Below are 9080 nucleotides of genomic sequence, written 5' to 3'. Positions count from 1 at the left end.
ATTTTATTATTATAACGTCATATAATAAATTCCGGATTAAAAATATTAATTTTATAAAATAAATGTTGAATTTATAAACAAGATTCCATTAGTTTCCATTAAGGTTTATAAAAGAACTAAGTAAACTAAGTTAAGTTAGCTTATATTAGAATTCTTAACTAAGTTAGCTTATTTATTTGAATCAGATTATAAACTTAGGAGGGGCTAAAGTGTATAAATAGGAAACTCGTTTAAAAAAAAGAAATAAGGAAAAGTGATAGTCACCATAAAGAACTCATTTACACTTTCTAAATGATTCATTAATTCATAATCAAGTCTCCACTTAAACACCAAGAACACTAAACACCCATTGTCAAAATTCATTAATTGAAATAATAAACTTCACAACAATACAAATTCTAGAGAATCACTCAACCTTTATCAACCCTCTAAACTTGCGAACAAGTATCAAATATCATGAATTCAAGTGAAGAACTAATTTAGCACTTGGAATTTCATCTCACGATTTCTCTTTCAATTCTCAACCACATTAGGTAATTCTTGATCCTAATCTTATTAATTTTTGGTCCTCTACAAAACCCTCTATCCATTTCCGTGATAGAGGGCATTATGAATTCGAATTTAGTTTCATCATAATTAGGGTTCCTGAACATTCTATTTTGGGGCTTTTAATCCTAGAGACATGTTTTTTTATGAATTTGATTTTAGGATACTAATTATTATCACATATGAGTACTTCATGGAAATTTTGGGAATTTTCGGACTTGTTATGGATTTATTACGAGTTTTAGCATATTATATTGGTTAATAAGTTATGAGAAAATTACTAATTTATGAAAATGTTATATCCCAAGATATATATTCTGAATTTTTTTGAAGTTCTTTTAGTGTGGAATTTTAACAACTTCCATGTTTAATTTGGTAATTGATTATATTAAACAAATTGTAAAACTAGATGTAATGTTTTTATAAAAGTGATGATGTGCCTAGAATTATACACATTTTATGTATCAAATTCCCTATATTTTGAGTGGTTTGTTTATGGTTTTCCTGAGTTTTCGATACTGATTTGAAAATTGTGAATTGGCAGGAATTGGTGAAAAACCTATTGATTCTGCTATGAAAATAGGAAAACGGACGAAGCAGAGAGAGCACGGAAAAGTGTGTCGGAAAGTTATGATCAAGGAATAAAATCTATTGTTTAGGAAGGCTTACGGACCGTAAGCAACACACCCATACGAGCCGTAAGCAAAAGGAATTAAAACGATTATTGAAGCCTTACTGATCGTAAGCCTTCGGGCCATATGGTCCGCAAGGGTGACACGGAGATGATAATTAATTAGGCTTATGGACCGTAAGCCAAAAGGCCATACGGTCCGTATGCAGGTCGGTTTTGAGAAAAAAAAATAGTTTAAAAGCCCTACGATCTTAGGGTTTACACAACTCGCATTCTAGACGGCAAAGGACAAGTTGAGGATGATCTTAGAGCACTTTGAGGCTGATCAAAGGTCTTGGAAGCTTTCGGTTCGTCGTTGGAGCGTAGATGGTTCGTTAAACATTAGTTTTTCGTATTTCTTTCGGTTTGAACTATGATTTCCATTGTTTTCAGAATTGATTCAGTTGTGTTCTTGAATATTATGAGTAGCTAAACTTCTAAACTACTTAGGTTGAGATGAACTAGATGTTGTGATGTTGTTTTGACTCGGTTTTGACTATTTTATGCGATTTACATGATTTTTCCATGAAATTGATCTTGGTATTGCATGTTGAAGTTGTTTGGTTGATTCTTGGTTGTTGAAATCAGTAGTTTAGGCATATAGAAATATCCCCTAGATTTAGATTTCAGTTTGAATTGGTAATCTTAGGGTTTTCGGTTTGAATCTTGACTATAGAAATAAATCAAGTTAATCAAGAATTAAAATCAGTTAAGTAAATCATGCATCCTTGCCTAGTGATTTGAGAGAAGAATTAGGTTTGCTAGGTTATTAGCTAGTCGTTCGTGGGTAGATTGGGTGACCATAGCTCGGATCCGTTTACTTCTTCGAGTCTAGGGTTTCCTAGGATTTCAAATTTCAAGGATTTATCTACTTCACAATTTTAGGGTTTTGACACCATGGTGGTTATAGACTTTATACTCGTGGGATTTGGTATTGATGTGCGTGTAGTGTAATATATTTTTAATGTATATTTAAGCCCTTTTTACACTTTTAGCCAAGTTTTAAATTTATAAAACACGATATTCACTAACACTAAACACACATATGGGCAAGTGCACCCATCGTGGACGTAGTATAGTGTTGGTAAGATACCGAGGTCGTCCAAGGACACAAGAGCTTTTAGTACCGGTTTATCCTCAACGTCTAATCAAATCAAAAAGTTAGAAAAGATTTTTAAACTAAGAAAATAAAAACTAACTAAATGCTGAAAAATAAAAATAAAATAAAAACAGATAGACAAGATGAATCACTTGGATCCGACTCGTGTATTAGTATAACCTTTGATTATTTTCGCACTTTTGCACTTGTTTAAGAGATTATCTTAGTTATTGTAGTAGGCCCCTCTTTTGAAGGCGACGTTACCCTCAACCCAGTAGTTTGAGTCAGCAAGGATACAATCCTAAAGGGTTGGATTATTGGAAGATAATGAATTAAGTTATTAATGCAAATTGTGGTAGGCCCCGCTTTTGGCGGTGACGTTACCCTCGGCTAAGTAGTCTGAGTCAGCAGGGATACAGTCCTAAATAGTCGGGTTATAGTATTAATAGTAGTTAACTTATGAGGGGGTCAAAGAGTTTGGATCCCCGCCATCCAATACCTATGGGTATTGAAGGAGATCCTACTAAAATTGACCCAGGTCCCTTGCAGGACCTCTAAACGCTGAACAAGGGCAAGACCCTTACCAAACCGTTCCCTTAACCCCCGACCAGGTAGCCAACATACCTCCATATAGACCGTGGAGATATGAACGGTGAAAATCTTTTATTTTATATAGACAGTAAAATAATGCCAAGACACCACGGACAAACGATAAGGAAAGATCACCTTCAACATAAGCAACTAGTTATTAAAGTCATTAATACAAAACCAAATAAAAAGTGCAAAAGATTAAAAATAAAAAGTATTATACTAAACACTTGTCTTCACCAAGTGATGTAAGAGACTTAGGCAAACATGGCCTTGATTGTCAAGAACTCTTACGATCAATCTTGGATCCCGAGACGACTCACACACTCTACGATGGACAATGGATGATGGTGGTGGATGATGGTGTTATGGTGGTGGTGGGTGGTGGATGAAGTGTGAGAGAGGTGGTGTGCCAAGGGATGAGTTGAAATGAAACCAAGCACTCCTATTTATAGGCTGAACAGAAGGCTGGGCACGGCCCCGTGTCCGCTGGACACGCCCCCGTGCCCGTCTGACACTCTGTCTCTTCATTAATTGTAATTCGCAATTACAATTAATGCGCCTGCTGTACTTTCGCCACGCCTCCGTGCTCACTGGACACGGCCCCGTGGTGGGCAATAGAAGCTTCTATAGGTTTGTCTTTTCTGCTGCTTCTTGGGCACGGCCCCGTGCTGGCTGAGCACGGGACGTGTTCAGTCTTCTGTTTTCTCTTCTCTGCTTGGGAGGATGCCGTTGAGGGTTCGGGCAATCCACTTTTGTTCCTTTTCTTGTATTTATGTTAGAATTAGCTGTCTTTTTGCTTCTTTTGTGAATTTGAGCTCATTTCATCCTGAAAATACAAAAGGAAGACAAAAACACTCTTTTTCCAACATTAGTACTCAAAAAGGGTTAGTTTTATGCCTTATTTGATTTAATTTATATGTTGCATTTTACACACATCAAATACCCCCACACTTGAACTTTTGCTTGTCCTCAAGCAAAACTCTTTAAATATGAGGCTTACACTCCCAAATGGAAAGGGTAGAAGAGAAGGTTTTTGGCTTGTCATAGAGTGTCGGGAATCCAAGATCTTTTTGGGTTTTATTTTTATTTATTTACAATCTTATTCGTTATGATTTATTTAGAACGTTTCATAAGAGAAATTACTTATTTAGGCTTAGCATGCCTTTTTAAAATTTCATTTATATACAAGTTCACATACCTCACGGGAGAAATCACTCAACACTCGGCCGAAGGTGTATTTTTTTAGTGAATCACTCGAGAGCGGCATGGAACTTATTCCTACCATAAGCTTGCCAAGCAATCAATCCTCCTCCTTTTTAACTATATACCTTTGTAAATATCAAGAGGACTTTTTGGGTGAAGGGTTAGGCTTGGGCTAAAGGTGGGTGGTTGGGTTAGTGGTTAGTAAAAGGGCGAAAAGCGTAAAAAGCGTCGGTTTTCGTAAAACACTTTGTTTTTTGTGACTTTTTATTTTGAAGTATTTCTCCAAACAAGCTTTTGTTTTCATAGCTTTGTTTGTTTTTAACTTCATCATTCATTTTTTTGTTTTTTTTTTATCACACAAAAAAAACGAGCTTATGAAAAACTGAGCTTGTTACTAAAATAAAGGGTGAAAATAAAAAGGGTTTTTGGTGGGTAAAAAGGGTTTTACGGTAAAGAAATGAAAGGTTTAGGCTCAAAGGGGTTAACTAGGGGGATTTTGGGTATGTGGTAAAAAAAATTGAAAAATAATGGTGTAGAAAGAAAAATGGTTAGTCCTAATGCCTCCATCATTTACTTACTTGGGTTTAAGTTGGTAAGGACCGGGAATGAATCGTCGTGGCAAGTTCTAGAGTTGTAAGAACCAAGCGGCTATTTCACACAAGAAACAAAAAATGAGCATTTAGTCTAAAGATGTGAATTTGTATGCTCAATAAAGGCTCAAAACTCACTTTTGTGGGAATGGGATTTCATGTGATCGAGCATATATCATCAAATTTTAACTAAGCTTGTTATGCCGTTTCATAATTTTCTTATGTTGGTTCTTGTTATCACGACGCTCTCGGTTGTAAAATTTGTAAAAATATAACCTTATTAATCTTAGGATTCCTAACTTAAACTTTAGACAAGTAAAAAAATGAAAATTTTTTTGAAAAAAATTTGGGGTGTTTAGCGGTTCCAATAGAGTTTTGTGTAAGGCTTGTTGTTAGGACTTGCAAAATTTCGAGGTGTTAGCTTCCCCCCCACACTTAAATTACACATTGTCCTCAATGTGTCCCAAAAATAAATTTTTACGTTGATTGGATGTGTAATGTGGTGTTAAAAAGCAAAGATTTATGTTACTGGCAGTCTGGACACGGCCCCGTGTTCAGGTGCCAGTAACAAAAATTAAAGAAATGAGACAGAAGCCTGGACACGGGGGCGTGTCTGGTGAACACGGCCCGTGTCCAGTTACCTGAACTGGGCATTTTTCTGCAGGGGGTTCAGCACGGGGCCGTGTTGGTTGGACACGGCCCGTGTTGAGCCTTCTGTAATGGAGAATTTTGTGTCGGGTTGCCTTGTTCTTGCACATGGGGCCATTTTTCTCGTTCCCTTTGTCGTCGTTTACCACCATGAGTGTGTTTTATTCCTGCAACTTAAAACTAAAAGATTAAACTAAACTAAGGATAGTTCCGCGGAATGCCTCCGTGGTGCGCCACGTTTATAAGGGTCCTTGGCTAGACCCAATGTGAGGTTATATATTTTCTGAGTGGGATGCTTGGCGTCCCATGTTACACCGTCGGAGAGCAGCATCCAAACTCGAATCAATAACCTTCATGTAGTTGACTGGGTCGTCGTCTTCTATTCTCTTCCCAACTCCGAATTTTACTTCATCATCCCCGTACCTCAAGGTGAGTGTTCCGTCATTCATATCTGCTTGTGCGGTGGCAAGAAATGGTCTCCCTAGTATGAGGGGGACCTCGGTGTCTTCCTCCATATCGAGTATGACAAAGTCGGCTGGATAGACGAGTTTGCTTACCTTTACCAAGACATTTTCGATGACACCTTGCGGGAATTTGACGGATCGATCAGCAAGTTGTATGCTCATTTTTGTAGGACTCGTTGTTCCTAGGCCGAGTCTTTTAAACATTGATGAGGGAATGAGGTTAATGCTAGCCCCAAGGTCGGCTAGTGCATTACGAACGGGGGACTCCCCGATTGAGCAGGGAATTGTGAAGCTTCCGGGATCGATTTTCTTTTGGGGAAGTTTATTGAGTACGAGGGCAGAGCACTCTTCGCCTAAGTTAACTAATTGCAAAGTTTCAATTTTCTTTTTATGAGTGAGGAAGTCCCTCATGAATTTAGAGTATTTGGGCATTTGGGTTAGGACATCAATAAAAGGAATATTGACATGCAATTGTTTTAATAGACTTTCGAACTTTGCGAATTGTTCATTGGTCTTTTGACGAATTAACCTACCGGGGTACGGGACTCGAGGAGCCTTGGTAGGCTCTGGTGACGGATGGGAGTTCTTCTCCTGCAGAGGCGGGGGTACCGTTTCTTCTGTCGGCGGTGGTGCTTCTGCAGGCCCCACGGTGCGGTTTCGTAGCGTGATGAGATGAACTTGCGCTTTTGGGTTTGTTTCGGTATTGCTAGGTAATGCACCTTGTGGTCTCTCGGCAAAATTTTGAGCTATTTGATTTAATTGTTTTTCCATGTTTTGAATACTAGCTTGTTGATTTCTAAAATTTGATTCTAATTGTAGAAATCTTTCCGAGTTTTTCTTTTCAGTGTCGGAGATGAGGCGAGATACAGTATCTTCAAGCCTTTCTCGTCCACTTTGTTGTTGAGTGAAATTTTGTGACTCATTCCTTGGTTGTTGAAAGTTTGTTCGTTGGGTTTGTTGGTTACTACTATTGCTGGGTTCTCTCCAACCAAGGTTTGGGTGGTTTCGCCATCCTTGGTTGTAAGTGCCCGTTGGAGGACCCGACGGCCTAGGTCTATTATCAATGTAGCTTACCGATTCTTGTTGATCGTCCGTTTCTTTCATACAACTCCAATTTTCATGTGGCCCACCACACCCTTCACAAGCCATAACCGAGACTGTTTTTGTCATTTCTAACTTTTTTATTTTTGAAGAAAGGGCCTCGATTTGGGCTTGTAAAGAAGTGCATTCATCAACCTTATGGGCGCCCGGGGCAATAGATTTATTGCCTCGGGGAGTGTGCCATTGAAAATTGGTTTGAGCAATTTCCTCAATTTGGTTATATATTTCATGTGGGCGGCGATTACCTAAAAGTCCCCCGGAGCTAGAATCAAGTGTCTGCTTTGTGTGTGGCAACAGTCCATTATAGAAAGTGGATACTTGTTGCCATATCGCAAGGCCATGATGTGGACACTTGCGTAATAGCTCCTTGAACCTTTCCCAAGTTTCATATAAGGATTCCCCGTCCTCTTGTGAATATGTATTAATTTCAGTCATTAATTTAGTCGTTTTTGTGGGAGGGAAATACTTATATAGAAATTTTTGGGCTAGTTCATCCCAGGTGTTTACCGATCCAGCTGGGAGGGCGTTGAGCCAAGCTTTTGCTTGGTCTTTTAGTGAGAAAGGAAACATTCGGAGGCGGATGGCGTCATTTGATGCTCCATTGATCCGAAAGGTATCACATATTTCTAAGAAATTAGTAGTATGTAGATGGGGATCCTCGTCCGCAAGCCCATGGAAGGTTGCGGAGTTTTGGAGCATTTGTATCAAATGCGGCCGAAGTTCGAAGTTATTAGCTTCAACATTCGGTGCATTGATAGCGGCGCCTAGGTTACCTACGGTGGGTCGTAGATAATCCATGAGGGTACGTTGGTCCGCCATTGGAGGTGGATCACCCGAAACTTTCTCTTGGTTTTTAGCTTTTAATCTTTTTCTGAGAAAGCGTTCGGGTTCTTCTAGAGGTTCTTTTATGTCCTTATTAGAACTGGAGCTCATACACTATGTAGGATTGGTGTCTGGTTCCAAGTCCTGCAATAAAAACAGAAAAGAATGCTGGTCAGAAGGTTCACCACGGCCCCGTGCTCAGCGAGCACGGCCCGTGGTTGGAGTTACAGTAATTGTTTTCCAGATCCCAGTTACTGGAAAGTTGGACACGACCCCATGTTGCACCGACACGGCCCCGTGGTCAGCCTTCTGTAACTTGGAAAACTAAAAACTGCCAGTAACGATGCTGGGCACGGCCCGTGTCCGACCAGGCACGGCCCGTGCTGAGCTCTGCAGAAGCTGAAAAACTAAGAAAATTCTAAAAATTAAAAAGAAAAATAAAAAATATGACTAGGCCGTTGATTCCTAACTTTCTTAAAATCCTTGTGTCCCCGGCAGCGGCGCCAAAAACTTGATGTGCGTGTAGTGTAATATATTTTTAATGTATATTTAAGCCCTTTTTACACTTTTAGCCAAGTTTTAAATTTATAAAACACGATATTCACTAACACTAAACACACATATGGGCAAGTGCACCCATCGTGGACGTAGTATAGTGTTGGTAAGATACCGAGGTCGTCCAAGGACACAAGAGCTTTTAATACCGGTTTATCCTCAACGTCTAATCAAATCAAAAAGTTAGAAAAGATTTTTAAACTAAGAAAATAAAAACTAACTAAATGCTGAAAAATAAAAATAAAATAAAAACAGATAGACAAGATGAATCACTTGGATCCGACTCGTGTATTAGTATAACCTTTGATTATTTTCGCACTTTTGCACTTGTTTAAGAGATTATCTTAGTTATTGTAGTAGGCCCCTCTTTTGAAGGCGACGTTACCCTCAACCCAGTAGTTTGAGTCAGCAAGGATACAATCCTAAAGGGTTGGATTATTGGAAGATAATGAATTAAGTTATTAATGCAAATTGTGGTAGGTCCCGCTTTTGGCGGTGACGTTACCCTCGGCTAAGTAGTCTGAGTCAGCAGGGATACAGTCCTAAATAGCCGGGTTATAGTATTAATAGTAGTTAACTTATGAGGGGGTCAAAGAGTTTGGATCCCCGCCATCCAATACCTATGGGTATTGAAGGAGATCCTACTAAAATTGACCCAGGTCCCTTGCAGGACCTCTAAACGCTGAACAAGGGCAAGACTCTTACCAAACCGTTCCCTTAACCCCCGACCAGGTAGCCAACATACCTCCATATAGACCGTGGAGATATGAATGGTGAAAATCTTTTATTTT

General features: G+C 39.0%; 1 non-coding gene across 1 annotated transcript; it reads left to right on the top strand.

Annotated features, from left to right (window-relative positions):
* The first annotated feature begins 7246 nt into the window (after positions 1–7246).
* LOC118488506 lies at positions 7247–7353 on the top strand. The gene has a single exon (XR_004885047.1). It is a non-coding gene; the product is annotated as a small nucleolar RNA R71 (small nucleolar RNA).
* The last annotated feature ends 1727 nt before the right edge of the window (positions 7354–9080 follow it).

This window comes from Helianthus annuus, chromosome 16 (genome assembly GCF_002127325.2).
Source record: "Helianthus annuus cultivar XRQ/B chromosome 16, HanXRQr2.0-SUNRISE, whole genome shotgun sequence".
In the NCBI taxonomy this organism is placed as follows: domain Eukaryota; kingdom Viridiplantae; phylum Streptophyta; class Magnoliopsida; order Asterales; family Asteraceae; genus Helianthus; species Helianthus annuus.
Note: the sequence above shows the minus strand (reverse complement) of the source record. Positions and strands in the feature narration are given on the sequence as shown.